We start from the raw sequence: 16,139 nt of genomic DNA, 5'->3' as shown, positions 1-16,139 counted from the left end.
TAAAGAAATATCCCCTCTGCAGATGTCCAGTGCTAAAATCTTGCTCAAGTGCCATGCAAATGCTGTGTTCAGAGTAAAATTTCCTCACCATGAACTTTGCTGTGTTATGGCATCTTTCCAAACCAGTTAAAACTTGACCAAGTTATATGACTAATGAGTTCTGAAGAAGAAAGAGCTTCTGGGGCTAGAGAGGCTGATTGCTCAAGAGAGTTGCTAAAATTAGAAGAGGTTTACACAATTTTTATGTACACAGGAACATTTCTTTAATATCACTTTCCCTGTCTCTTGAAAGCCTTGATAAAGAAAACCAGAGAAATTGAGCAGTAGGGGATAACAATTTCTAAGACAGTTCTAATATATACTCACCTTGTATAAAAAACAGCTAGAAGTTAACTGAGAACTTTGTACCTGATGTTCTGAATTTCATAACTAGTTTCTTGGTGTGGGAAGTTATATTAAACCATGAGGCAAACAGAAGAAAAACAGATAAACAAGAAGAAATGTAGGTTATCCAAGTGCTGTGACAAGTACACAAGACAAAAAAGTAGCAGTGCAAGTTTAAGAACAGAACAAGACAAAGATTTCATCTTATATTTGTCTTTAGATGTCAGACCAACATTGTTTCTGCTTTTCTAAGAGAGTGAAACAGTATTCATGTACCATTTCTGAGATCAAAGATTAATTGCATTAGGAAACCTAACAAACATTTTTCTGGCATCAGCAACATATTGCTTGATATTTTTCACACCAGAAAGCCCCATTATGTCTAATTTTTTTACTAAATAATAGCTCAGATCACATAAAGACTATTTCATAATGGGAAGTCTGGAGAGAGAAAGATGCAACAGTAAGATGAAGGCTGTCTTTGTACTTCCTTATTTCAACATTATACACACCAGTGAATCCTCACCTGTCAATATCCCACAGAAAAAAGAGACTAAAGCTCCATAGGTGCAACCTAGACAACCAGGGTTTCTGCAAGAATGGCAACCTATTCCCCTTGCCTTACTGACTGATCTCAGCCAAGAAATTCCCATAGTATTGGGATGGTTACTAGCACTAGTGAAAGAGAAGTGCACAAAGAGGTGAAGATAGGATCTGGAAAAGTGGAAAAGAAGGGATGGTAAAGATTCCCAAGTACATTATGTGGAAGGCATTTAAAAATAATAAAAAGAACACTTTACTTTTCCATGTAATGGCTTGTCCTGAGGGTATCCAAGCCCCTAAGCCTCCCAGCACAAACTGTGGGAGTGCAGCAGTACTTGCTGTAGAGAGATGAAGGCAAGGAATCCCTTAACTAATTTGGACATAAGCGAATCCATGAGATCGGAGTCATCCAAAGGTGCTGAAGGAGACAGACAAGGTCCTTGTGAAGCTGCTCTCTGCCGCCTATGAAAAACTGAGGGAACTGGAGAGCCCATAGCAGAGGAGGCTCAGGGGAGCCCTTGCTGCTCCCCAGCTACAGGCACCTCGTCGAAGGAGAGAGATGAGATGGAGGCAGACAATCCTCAAAGCTGCACACTGACAAGACAAGAGGTAATAGGCAAGTAGAAACATGAGAAATTCCAGCATCTGGGGGAAGAATTCACCCCTGGGAAATCCAATATTTTGAAAAGAACTTTCATTATGAGCAATTAAGTACTGGGGCTGTGGAATTGCCATTCTGTGAGTGTTGAAGGCTCAGCTGGACACATCCCAAAGTACCTTTATCATGTCTGACTACAGGACCTCCAGAACTCCCTAGCAGTTAAAACTGGGGCTCTAGGATTCTAACATACAGCAAAGTACTGCCACTGTGCAGAAAGCTCACTCCAGTAAATTAGGATTTTTCATTTCCAATTACTTGAAATTTGAACACTTCACATTGTTTCCAGCAGCAGGATATAGACAATACAATTTACCTGCAGAATTCATTGCTGCAGGATGCAATTGATTTAATTATGTTATTAAGATTTTTAGCAGATTAAGTATAAAAATAATTCCAATCGTTATTAACGTGACATAGGACACAAATAAAAAGGCTAGCAATTCTCAGGCTGTAGTCAGACTATAAGCATATCACCAGATAGAACAAAAGCAAAATTATCTTGTTACAATAATACAAAATAATACACAATACTATCAAAGACAGAAAATTGAATTACTTAACTATTTTCCTACAGGTTATATATCGGTTTTAATATTATAGGATTTAAAGAACTATTTTGTGTACTTGATTTTTCAGGATAAGCAACAGACAATACTGCACATCAGTAATTATTTCTCTGCCTTTCCCTTTACTCATTCCTCCATAATATAAAGCAACAACTAAGACAGTATGCAAAAGACTGATAAAATATTGAATATTTTACTACTTACAAATTATTGTTGAAACGTGTCTACTAAATCGATGTTTTTGTGTGCAGAGGCACTGCAAAATAGATTTAAAATTTAATAATCAATGCTCCAAAATATTCAGCCCAAACAAAGGCTGAAAACATTAAAAGGCAAAAGCCTGGAAGAATTATCTGCTTTGTTTTAAAAACACAATTAAAATGAAGAGACGTTAGCAAATTTAATCTGCTATAGCTGACATCATTCCTGGGCATTGATTCAAACTCCAAATTTAATTTCGATGAAGCTTTAGTAAAAGTAATGCCTTCTGCAGATTCTGACCCATCTGACTGAACTTATCTACTGACGACAATAAAAAGTAACTTAACCAAATATGGGTTCTGTGCACAGCTTTAAGGATAGGAAAAATATATCTTTAATTGCCTTGGGACAGCATTCTATTGGATGTTGCTTACTATGAGCATGGCTTGTGCCCTTCCTAGTAGTATCAGCAGAGAGTTCAAAGTTCTTTAGATGGCTTTTTTTTTTTTAGACAGACACCTGTGTGTCAAAATTTGATGAATTCTGATATTTTGCTGAGGTGAAAGTGTACTTACTACTAAAGAGAGATGTACGACATAAGCAAGGCAGAGAAATAAAGAAAATCCAAGCTGAGGAAATTCTCTGCCAAGGCCTACTGCCATGACATTTAGCAATGTTTTAAACTTGTGACAACTGTAAAAGGAAGATTCATCACTTTGATCACATCAATATAGTAACTTTTTACCCAAAAAATCTGCCTCCAAAGTAAGTATTATTATAAAAAAGTATTCTACTACTTTTAATGATAGATATCAAAGGGGACTTAGCTTATCCCTGTTACTGACTTCACAAAATTGGCAGGAAATTGCATGAGTTGAAGCTTTCTTGGGTAATCTTAGGTTCCAAATTCACTCAGAAAAATTATCTGAAAGTACACTTGGCAGAAGCTTCTATAATCTCACAAAAGACCACACTGGAATTTGCTGGGGATTGACACAGCTCCAATCACATACATTTGCATATGCAAAAACCATTACTTGCATGAAAAAAAATTGCATTTCTTCCTACAGACTGATATTTAGCCAAATCAATTAAATACTAACTTAGATAACAGCTCATTAATCCTCTTTAGTATGCATTTGTATAGTTCCTATGATATCTACTTGTTAGTATCTGAAAGGGTAAATACTTTTCACTTGTAATGAAACATACACATGCTCTATTATTTTCTATTTTTTTAAATTATAGCACTTAAAAACATGTCACAAAGACGTCAAGCACATAATAATAAAACTCTTCTCCTTCTTCATTCCCTTCTCAGTTCCTCAACTTCATCCTTCATAGGAATAATCGCTAAACAAATAAGTACACCCCAAAATAAAACTTTAAAGATAAAATCCAATTCTAGGAACTTTTGGAAATTCTTCTCTACTCCTTAGAGATAGAAGCTTGGAGATCATGCAAAAAACCCCCAAACTTTGCTAATTCACTCAGCGCATCAGGTTCTTCAATACACCCACAGCCTCCAAGCTGATCAGTGAAAAAAGAAAGAGCTCATCAGTGAAAAGCCTGCTTACAAGTGTTTCCTTAGTTTTACCATCAATAAAAACCTTCAAATTAAATTTCTGTAAGAACACCATAGCTGACTGTATACTACAATATGGTATTTTAGAAGGAAACATCTAAAAGATACAAAAATAGATACATTCAATCCCTTTGTGGACTATGAATATGCCCTATGTTAACAAAGTCACTGAACACAGTTACACTGAGTACAGAGAAGGCAAACACCTTTTTCGTTTCTTAACAGAATCAACATAGTCTCCCAACATTGCCCTGTACAATTACTATCAGATAAAAGCAATTCTTCCTACATGACACCAAATTCCTAAATCTGGATCTTCAGTCTCGATAGTTTTTTATTCTATATTACCTTACCAATAGCCCTAATAACCTGAGTGGGGTTTGTTTTCCTTGTTTTCTGTGGGTTTGTTGGTTGCATTTTGGTTGAGGTGCTTTCTCTGGTTGTTTGAATTTTCTGGGGGGAGGAGAGGAGGATATTTCTTAAAAGAAGGAGAATAAAAAGAGGATCAAACACACAGATTTAGATTTCCTGAGGTAATTATGAACTTTAGGAAGGTGATAACTGAGACTGAGTTTCAAAAACAAGCCTGATCTGCTTGGTCAGAACTGTTTTATAAAGCAGGCTATAGTGTTCATTCAGCACAAATGAACACCAGCAAGTCTCTCCCAAATTACTTTGTCAGATACCAAAGCTCAGCCATGTCAGACACGAAGCAATCGATCTCCTTTAAAAGTTGTGGATTTGGAGTTGTAAGGATGTGGAATGATGGCAGGTCCCACCCTTTGAGGGTTTCTGGGCAGCTGGAGGGAGGCTCGTGGGGCAGCGTTTGCTGACGGGAGGAGAGGCAGGAGCAGCACACAGGGGACAGTGCCAGCCCATAAAGGGAGAAGCCAAGAAAGGCCAGCAGGGATAACCTCAGCCTATTTGCTCATTTTTCATATTATATTTCTAAATTATATATGCTCAAATTATATATATATATCCATATATAATTTATTGCTTCTTTGTGTATCTGGTGAGACACAGATCAGAACAGGAAGTTAGCTTAACTACATCCTTTTAAAACATTTTCTAACACATTTTTGTATCACTCATTGTAGGTGAAAGTTTTTATTCAGCCTGAATCTTTACAGATGTGAAATACTTGGTATCACATGGTCTATGTCAAACTCAGGAAAAAGTAATAGATTACAGCATGTGCTAAAAGGGCTGTGCTTCTGGCACAAAATTATGCAGAAGAGAAGAAATAAAGACCAACTTTCACTCTATAACCTACAAAATAACCTAATACCAGGCCAAGGCACCAAAGGCTATACCAATAAAATTATGCTTAGAGCTGCTCTAAGTTTCAAACAAACGTGGCATTTTATAAAAACATGTATTTTGTTCTGTGGAATCCATTTAGTCCAGAATTTCTGATTCTCCCTATTCTCTAGATGCTTTTAATAGAAAGTATCTGGTGGATTTAACTGAATATTTTTGATTTAAAAATGTAAAAGTATGTAGTATCTCAAGTTTCTCATAATCTCTATGTATTTTCCAAAGCAGCTTTTTGTTTTATTTTGTGTACAAGGTTTCTGCCACTTTGATGAAGACAGCAGCTTAAAGAGATCTTCTGTAATGCACTAAAACTGAAAGGGAGAAAAAGCCCTGAAAAGTCTGAAAGGTTTATGTTCAAAATTCTTGCTGCAAATTCAGCATAAGTAAAAGCAGACATAATCCAAAAATCACTGTAAGCCAATGGCATCCCAAAGGATGCTGCAATAAATGTACAGAGATGCTGGGAAGATCCAATTGAAAAGAAACAAAGCAAAAATAAACTGACGATGACAAAGAAAACAAACAACAGGACAACACCAAAACATTCATCACTCTGATCACACTAACACAGATACTATTTTACCCAAAAAACTGTCTTCGAAAAGGAAAAAAAAAATCCTGTTTTCAAAATAAGAAAAAAGACCCCATGGAATTTAAGTCTAAAAAGAACTTTCCAACAAAGAACTTGTTATAACGAGTTCCTAATCAAACTGGGCATTTTCTCAAAGCAAGAACATCAAGAATAATGCTGAACTTACAAACTGAGACCTCAAAGAAATTAGATCTTTGCATTTTATCCTCCTACTCATTTGATTTTTGTCCTTCTTAGATAAGTGCATTTAGGATTTAATTACATAAAAACCACTTATTTGGTCCCAGGCCAAGAATCCTTTTACTGAACAAAAAGTGTAAACAGGCGAATAAGTTTTAGAACATAGATTTTTCATCAGCTGATGAAAATGTTTCTTGTTGGAAACACGCATGAAATACAAACTGAAGCTTAGAAAAGCAAATAATGAAAAGCATAGATGTGGTCCCAGTTCAAGGTAAAGCAGAGTGAACATGAAGCTACCTTGGGAGTTTAAGTTAGCATAGAACAAAAAATATTTTCTAAAATTTTATTATATGGAAAATGCAGCATATACATTCTGCTTCTTAAAATTCCTATATAAAAAACAAACATTTTATTTTAGTACAAGTTACAGCAATCTGGCTCCTTAGCTAAGCCATTGACTGTGGAAATTACCAATAAAATCTCACTGATTTTAGGTATCACTGAGGATGTCTTATGCTTCTGAGAGCCATTAAAATTAGGCCCTATACTTCTGCTTTTTTGTTTTTCCATATAGAAATAAATAGATCATCTTTTTGTCACATAGAATTTAAAAATGGGAAGGAATACAGGAGAGGAATCCTTGGAACAAAATTACAGTAATGCATGGGATATATTCAATGTCTCTATATCCTACAGAAAACCTTTGGGATTTAGAGCTATTAAATGAAATACATTCTAGCATAGCAATGGGACACTGATATTCAAATTTATTTTACTCAGAGTTGCCATTCTTTCTTATCTGCAGTCTCATTTACATGATTCACTACAGTCTCCATGTTTTCCAAATACTAATGGTGCAATACCAAAGTCCCATAAACTCAGCCTTTTCAAAAGCAAATGCACCATAAAATGTTTAGATGTAAGTTGTCCCTTATTTAGTCTTCAGTGAAGACTACAGATGGGAATACCATTTGCTCACACTTTATTGCAGAGAAGACTATTTAATAATCAACGTGTTGGCACACTGTTCATTTTGCCTTAAAATAAGTAGCTTTTAAAAAAGTAAGTTCCAGTGGATGAAGTTCCAAGAGGCTTCTTTTTCCTTTAAAGACAGCATGGAAGTTCAATGAATGTGCAGACCAAAATCCTAAAAGACTTTACAGCAGATCCAGCCAAGGATATACAGGAACTCACCAGTACCAGCACATTAGAGTTGTAATGTCCTTCTGACTAGTTAACACAACACTGTTCAGGTTTAATGAAAGGAGACATTTAATACTCATTTGACAATTTAAAAGGGAACAAACTGATGCTAAGTGATCACTCAGTGATGATACAATCCTGTAAGAAATGACAGCGAGGGACAAGAAATCACCCGTGTGCTATTTTCTTTGTACATAGTACACAGAAATGTGACTTGAACTAACACTCTGTCCCTGCCATAAAAATATAACTGCAAAGCAAAGCTAAGATGAACTACTCTTCCTAACAAACCATCAGATACTTTGTTCACCAGCAAAAGTAATTTGGCAGCATTTTTATACTGTCCAAGAAAGTCAATCTGACAAAGGAAATAAACTCTAAAATCATAAACAGCTGCAGAGAGCAAAACTTGACTTAAGCAAGGTAGCACAAGTAATAAAACATATCCTGTAAAGTCATTTGTATATTCCATATTCTCTGTCAGCTAGCTGCAGAGCACTCCCTGAATTACATAACCCAAAATGTAGCATTTAAAAGGACATGGACGTAATGGGGCACTAGTGTTTCAAGGCTTAATTGTGCATTGTTGTCTGCACAGTCACCAATTTATTTAAAGTGGTGCAATATGTAGCCTTGGAATCCTAGGACTTCCTGAGCTGGAAGGGGCCCACAAGGATGACCAAGTCCAGCTCTTGGCTTCTGTAAATACAAACCCCAAGCCCCTGTTAGAAATTGCTTGCGCTCCATCATCCCAAAACTACTTGCAATCTGCAAAAATAGAATTTTTCTGGTTTTTCGTTAAATTGTGCACAAAGGCATGTTCTGCCCAAGTCTCTTATTTTTAAGTACATTTTTTATTGTGATGTACTGTATACAATGAGAAAAATCTATTAATTTCAGATAATCTATTCTATCACATATCCACACAAGCCACACATACTTCACTAAGAATTCACTCTGGCACACAGAAACTAGGCATAAGGACATCTGTGTGAATGTTAAGCCTGTGACAAAAATTTAAAAGAACCCCTGTATCTACTCGACAGAACATGAAAGAGTACCCCTCTTTATTCTTAATAACTTTTTATAATACTCAAATCAAGTGATTTTGTAAGAAAACTGATTTTGTAACCACTTGTCTCCATGGACATCAGCCATGCAAATAACACTACAAGTTTAAGAATTCTTATCCTTTAAACATTCTGATAGTTCTGTATCTATCTTCCATTGACAAAAACATGCTCTATGAAAGAATTGCAGTGTTCTCCTTTCCAAACCACAAACTGGATTTATTAGCTTCACAGATTTATTAATGACATAACATGTCACATCAGACAGTTTGTTCTGAATTACATGAATACAGGAAATGTACTGAAGGCTCTAATCAAGGTGAGTTTACACTTGGAGCAACACTGAGTAAGAGCTAAGAAGAGCAAACTGCTTTTTTATTTTTTAGAAAAGGTATCTTAAAGTATAGCTTTGGCAGATCAAAATTCAGTATCACATTAACTGTGCATTTATAAACTAGTCTAATTAAATGCAAACTCATACACACAGGAGTTTTCAAAATCATTTGCTGAATAGATGTGATATCCTAAGAATATATTCCAACTACTTTTTATAAAATTTCCTTTATACTCCCTGATATAGAGACCTGAACTTGGAATTGCTGTGATTAATTTTTCTGAAAGTATTATATTGATATTAAAATGTTATATTAGATTACACTTAGTAAGTTGGTCAGATCTGCTAGGTTTAAAAGAAAAAAAAGTACCATTTTATGTGCAGTTGGTTTTATTTATATACTGAGGATGTAACTTTTCCTAGAACTAACTTAATACTCCGGTCTCTGAACACAATTTATTACAGAAATACAATTAACTTACCATTAGTTTTTTTAAGAGCCTTCTGAAATACTTCATCTTTTAATTTTTACACATTACCAGTGATACCATTTTCTCAGAGAAATGTATTTAGTAATGAGCACAGTGGAATTAAGTGTCACCCTAAGAACACCAACCTGAGAATCTGGAGGATTTATTTTGGTCATGCACTGCCTGTATGGCCTTGCCTACCTCAGTTTCCCCATGCCTGAGACTTCCTTTCAGTAAACGAAGACAAAGCATGGGTCCCATCATAGGTTTGCTGGTGTAGTATTTAACATTTTTATCCCTTCCTTGGCAAGTTTCTTAAAGAGGGAGAGGGAAATCAGGGTGCCAAAACAACCAGTGAAGGCATTTTTGCAGCTATCTGGTATGCATAACATCTGGAGCGGATTTTGATGCAGTTTTTCAGTTTCTGGGGGGGGGGGGGGGATTTTTTGGGGGGTGCAAAGGGGGTTGTTTGCTTTTTGGTTTCTCTGGAGTTTTTCAATCCCTAGTCGTAAAAATCTGAAGACTCCCTATGTTCAGATTGTCCCAAGTTTTTCCAAGTTCCTGTCTCACTCATCGTAATTCAATCTGTGTCCCTCCAAGAGAATCCCACAGCAAACCCAATCCAGCATTGTCTGGAACGCTCAGACTCACTTGCAGACATTGGACTTTCCAAGCTGCACGCACGGCATAGCTCACATGGAGGATCTGGAAACACTCCTGCAAACCCTCATCATAGCTGGATCTGAAAGGAACAAAACACAAATCTTTCTCAAAAACTCAGCTGCACCATCTGCTAAGGAGCACTTTGCTCCTTATGGCTAGTTAAAACACTATGTAGTCCTTTACAAAGACTTTTGCTGATGATGTTCTATCACTTTGTATTGCCTCTGCAATAATGTTTTCCAAACTCAGCTGCCCACAAATTCTAAAATAGTACTTAACTGAAGAAATATTTTAATCTGTGTAAACAGTTCTTTTGACATAAGTGAAAAGGTGTACATCCAGCTAGAACTATTGCAATACACTTGGATTCCTAACTAAGCTCAGTTTCTTTTCAAGTAAATAAATATTCATAGTCCATCACTGCAATAACAGTTTTAAAATATCCAAAGTTTTATGCCTTACATGGGCCTCTAAAAATATCAAAACATTCTAAGGTTCAGGCAGTTATACTTTGGCAATTAAAGTTGCAATTATATTGCATTATGTCTTCATATATTATGCACCTCAAATATATCTTGAGACATACCTTAAATGTTTATTTTTGTATGCCTGTTTTAGTTGTCTAAGTTACATCACATTTTCTTCCTGTTTTTCATCTTTTTTGTTCCCCACTAACTGATCCACTGCTGTTACAAGCAGGTCTAGGCCAGGTCAAATTGAGAACCACAAAACCCCATGTAAACGTACAGATTCTGTTTACAAGATGGATCCAAGCAAAAGCTCCCAAGGGTGACTCTCACAAGAGGTATTTTACTTCAAGAGGTTTCTTTTCCCCTGAAGCAGAGCAAGTATGAGTTTTAAATGAAAACCAAGTTTTTTGAGTCTAAAAGGGACACAGTTGCAGCAGAGCTCCTGTAGCCTCTCCTGCCACCAGCAAAGGCTGATTTCACCAGGAACACGAGGGGTTCTGCTACTGCACTGCTCTTGCACCTCATTACAGCTTGCATCATACTCAAATGCTTTCACTGGCCCCTGAAGAACAGTATTTTACTGGGGAAAAAAAAAATAACCAACTCCAAAACGATGGAAAAACTGTTCCCTTCTGCTCTCATTACCAAGGCTTATCCATTGCACTTTGGGCTCCCTTCCACCTCAGCCTAAATAAACCTTTCCTCCTTGTAATATTTCATGTCACCCAAGGCTGCCAGGTATAGCTGGGCCATGAAGTGCACATTCTGAAAAGCTCCTTCCATTGCCTTCATTCAAAACCTTTGGAAACTGTGATGGACACAGAATATCAGATCTGCATCCTGTTAATGCAGACCAAGGTAAGATAATTAGATGAGTCTTTTCTTACAATTTAAGTATTTTGTTTCATCAAACCAGCAGGCAAGCCCTTTGGCCTAAGTCCACAGTAGAAACAGTTTAAAATAAAGGACATGAATTATAAAATGTTATACTAATATATTACTAGCAAATTTGACTATTCTGACATTTTCATAATTCTCAGTTACTTGTTAGAGCATGTTCTCAATAAAACAGTGAATAAATATCCACTTGCTGCCTCAGCTCCTTTCTTTTTTTCCACGGAAAGTGCCCTGTTCGGAGTTATTCTCCTGGGAAACATGGATTTTTACCCCAGTCAACTCCCAGCTCAGTTGATTACTCAATGGATTGCAATAGGAGTAACTCTATAGAGCTGAGGGCATGATGTCTCTTTTCCATGTGTGTCAGAGGGATTTACCCCAGAGGAGCACTGACCCTGTCCCTTGGATCAACCACCATTTAGAGCTGGAAAGCAGTGTGTGTTCCTGGGGCAAATCTTATTTTACCTTCACCCAAATGGGATCAAGTTCATGTTCTCCAAGACAGATTTGTAATGTGAATGGAAGCCTGATAGTCAAGGAAGATTATGACCATCTGCAGGACCAGAGGGGAATAAACTCAGTCACCCATTGTTATTTGCCATTAAAAGAGAGCAGAAGTTTGCTGTGTTTGCTGTGACAAAGGCACAAGACCTACTGATGTTTTGAGCACACCAAATAACTTCTAGGAGTCAGGAAACAAGAGAAAGACTTGAATTTTTAATGCCAGGAGAACTCCTAAAATTGTCATTTGTTGGCCAGCACCTTTAGCTGGAAAAATAAAATGGGAAAGAAAAAGAGAATACATTCATGGTTCCTTAACTCTACAGCAAGAAGCCAGGAAAGAAGACAACTCCGCACAAAGGCTCTCCAAAAGAGCAAAAGCATTGGCAAATTTGGTGCAAATACTGTTAATTATCCTCACGCTGAAATTTTCATTTCTTTTAGAGTTAATCCAGAGAAAAATCAATTACTAATTAACATTATTTAAATCATCTCTTGGGACATCTCAATTAAGACATGGCAATGCACAAAAGTGTCAAGAAGAAATAAAACAGATGCAATAATTTGCATAAATATTTTCTAAAGCAATATTTGATTGGAATGCAGCAAAAATGTTAGGATCCGATATGTCACAGTCCTTTCTACACCAGCAATGCCCAGAGTTTTGCTCTGAAGACAGCTGCTATCATTTTTAAGGCCACCTAATCATTTTCCTTGAACATTCCTCAGATGTAAAAGCTATTTTCCACACTTTGTTTCCATAGATACAGTGAATTTTTTTATTAATCAGAATGATAGCCTGCAAACTGCTAAGCAAACACATCATCAGCAAGCAGTTAGCATTCCGAACTGTGTCTGTTAAAAGGGTCCCACTCTGATCACATTTAATTTTGGACAATTAAGGCAGAGTGGAAATGGGCAACGTGATACTTTCTAAATGGAGAACTTAATACTGTGGTTCAAGACAGAAGCATGGGTCAGTTTGCACTTAATGCTAACAGTTACAGAGCATACTGAGAAAAACAATCAGTTGCTGCTTCAGGGAAGAAAAATCCCTGTCAGGGAGACCAAGTTAAAGCATCATTTCATCCAAGTATTTGACTAAATTGAATTTTAATCCAGGAAAGCTAAACAAATAAACCAAATACTAGAGGGGAAACAGTTCGCAATCTGTGGAGTTAAACCAAACAAATCTGGAAACATGCATTCAAAGTAAAGGCTCCAGCATCTTTTGCAGAAACAGTGATTTGGGGTTTTTTTCTGTCTGCCTCAATAGGCCAGTGAAGCAAAACAGATGGGCTAATAATTATTGCTGGGTTAAAGTTGTTGCATTAGCTTTCCTGGTCTGAAAAATCTCAGCCTTACAACTTCAGCATATTAAGTATCTGAAAGACTCTGAAGAAGTAAAGGACTCAGAAATATTCAGAAGTCAGAGACATTTTAAAATTTAAAAAAAGATCATTTTAAATCATATCCACAAACATTCTCTTTTCTTTATCATCTCCAAATATCTGAATCACCAAAGGAGAAGAATGAGTTGATATCAAGAATATTTGCAGCAAGTGGAAGAAGTGAAAAAAAGCATGGTTTTGTAACAAAAAGAGGCCAAAGGAAAGGTGTTGCAGAAACACAGTATTAAAACTGATCCTCCCTGAGGAGCATTCATGAGGCAAGTAATTGATCCTCATGTTGTGTCCAATACTGAAATATTCTAGCCCATCTCATGTACTTATGTGGTTACATTTATTAAAGAAAGCAGCAGAGTGTTGGACTTCCCAAAAGAGACACATACCTGTGATCTGAAACAAAATGAAGCTTCATTTACATTTGTGACAGAAATTATTTCCAGTTTCTTGGTGCTGCTGTGGCTAATGTATCTGTCATTGTGTTAGTCTGACAAGTTCTTATTGCAGCTTTTGAGGCAAGTCCACCACCAGTGGGCAGATATTGCTATGGCAATTCAGCACAAGTGCAGAAACTTCTGAAGATGTTAGGCAACACAGTGCCATCAGCTGCTGATGTTGCTCAAGTTTAGTGCAGCTCATCTTGTCCAGAGCCATCTAATCAGGTACACCAAAAATAGAGCTTTCAGCAAAGTGATGTGGAAACAACCTGTCTGTGATAGAAAATTAACAAATTACAATACAAAGTGGGAAAAAAAGAAAGAAACAGAAAAGTGGCTCACTTTTCCCTTTTGCAAAATCCAATATAAAATAGTGAATTCGTTTAGTAGCTTTTCAAATGCAGGGCATGTAATTCTTACTAACACTTATATAATTAGTTGGAAAAATGTAACACAATTTTTTTTTAATTTTGTAAAATGAAAATTTTGAGAAGTATTTTTAATTTAGAACACTCAGTTCCTATCCCTGCAATAAATTTAATTTGGCTTGCAGTGGTCTATATAAAACAAATCTTAGTAACCTTCCTGATAAAGAAAATTCTTCACATAGTTTTAGGAGGGAAAATCATCAGAAATGCCCTTCATTTTGGCTAGCACAAAAGTTAAGAAGGCTATAGAGAAGTGCTTTCTCTCCCACAGGGGATGGCTCCTGCAGAAGAGTGAAGTACCTTTCCTGAGGACTGTGGGCAAGCTCATGCTGCTGCTGCTGCCATGGGCTTGCTAAGGAAGGAAAAAACCTTTGGGGAGGAAAACCACCTTTCTTTTTGGTGTAATGGAGCAATACATTCAAATACAGCTTTTAAAGCAAGGAATACTAATTGAACTACAAGTTATTATTCAAATATTCTGTTCCAGCTGTGTTCTGTACATGCTGAGTATATGCTTACAGGTCTGGAAAGAGGACAGAGGCAGTGCTAATACCTTGGAGAAGTGTTCCTCTACATCCAAAGGGAACTCCTTACTAACAACATCCAGTTAATTGGTAATTGTCAAAGGAAATGGAGAACAGGTGATGCTACAAAGATGACTGAAAAAAAAATGAAATATGCAAGTGCAAAAGACTGAATGAGACAAAATGAAGAGAGGTGTTATGTTTACAGTTCACAGGCACAAAAATTATTTTAGAATGCTGTAAGACACATTACATAAAACTGTCACACAGAAACTAGTTTAGACACTTCATTACATGTGGACAGGTTTCTTGGGGCCTAATGCAGCTAAAAATACTGAGTGGTTTACACCCTGAAGGATCCCAGCACTACCCTCCCTGCAGGGGTGAGCACAGAAAAACCAAGTGCAGACGACTGCAGATGCACCTACATAACTCTTCAAGTAAAAATAAGATCAGTAACAACAGTTTTCATCAATACCTCAAAGACTACATGGAACTCTTATATATTAGAGGCCTTCTCTCCCCAGCACCTTGGGACTGCAATGCTCTTAATTATTTATGGTACTCCTGCAATGTTACTTGTTTTAGCTTTACCCAAAACACCCATGGCAAGGTCAGATGTCCCTACCTGAAGAATTTGAGTTCTCTAACAGAAGTATCTCATCTGATAAATAGATTTCTTTGAGGAAAGTGACAATTTATTGGAGATTTTCTGTTATAACATTTGAAACACAGAAGCTGACACAGAAAAAGTAATCATGAATGCAATATTAAGTGTTATTTAAGATAAAAATTATTTCAGGTTATAGATCCTGGATAGCATTTATCAAATCCTAACTCAGCTTGACATCATCTCTTCATTTCACAATGACTATCCATTGGAGAAATATCTCCTGGCATTGAGTTCATATGGAAGGCGAACAACTTCAGCTGCCTTTCCCTTTAAGCAACACAAAACAAAACACCACCTTTTTAAAATGTCTCAAAACCACTGATTTTTTGATTCTAAAAAAATGAGCTAGGAAATATCTAAAGACTAAATATCAATTGATTTGTGAAGTCAGACTTCAACAAACCATGAGGAACCATGTGGAAATGTCCTTAATCCGCCAAAAAAGCTGAGGGTCAGTATAATTGTAACATAGTTATTAAACCAGTGATAAGAGAGATTTGTTCTAAAGCAAGAGGGACTAACAGACTGCAAAGGTGTCCAATATGTTAATATTTCAGTAACTACTTTTTATTTGACATTTCACTAATTATACTAGTTATGATGTGAGCTGTGAATCTGTATGTGTTCCACCAAAGACAAAATGATCAATCTGTTGAAATGTAAAAATGATGAGTTTTGGCCCTATTTTTTTATTACATCACTTATTTCAGCAAAACAAAAAACATCCACATAATAAATGTTTTCAAACGAAACCAACACTGAGTCTAAACATCTATTAATGTTGTTTAGATTTCACAAATGAATCCAGGAGTATCCATTGGCATAGTCTGTTGCTGGACACTCTCCAAACATTTATTTTGCATATTTATTTTTATTTGCTTGTGCTATTGAAAATATAAGTTAAGAATATAGAATAATATGCAGTGTGTGATATTAACTGTTTTCTCTTACCTTCTCTTCTAATTTAAGTAAAATCACCATGACATAGTTCAGAGATCTTTTTCTCTGATCACTTCCACAAGGGAAGT

The 16,139-nt window shown here is 36.4% G+C and overlaps 1 protein-coding gene across 1 annotated transcript in view; it reads right to left on the bottom strand.

The window, feature by feature from the left end:
* PDE1A (phosphodiesterase 1A) overlaps positions 1–9,819 on the bottom strand; it is a 159,746-nt gene extending 149,927 nt beyond the window's left edge. The window contains exon 1 of the mRNA XM_059475597.1: positions 9,764–9,819. The gene's annotated coding sequence lies outside the window, so the exon portion shown is untranslated. The remainder of the gene's footprint in view (positions 1–9,763) is intronic.
* Between the last annotated feature and the right edge of the window lie 6,320 nt (positions 9,820–16,139).

Source organism: Ammospiza nelsoni, chromosome 7 (genome assembly GCF_027579445.1).
Source record: "Ammospiza nelsoni isolate bAmmNel1 chromosome 7, bAmmNel1.pri, whole genome shotgun sequence".
NCBI lineage: Eukaryota > Metazoa > Chordata > Aves > Passeriformes > Passerellidae > Ammospiza > Ammospiza nelsoni.
This window is presented reverse-complemented; position numbering and strand designations above follow the sequence as displayed.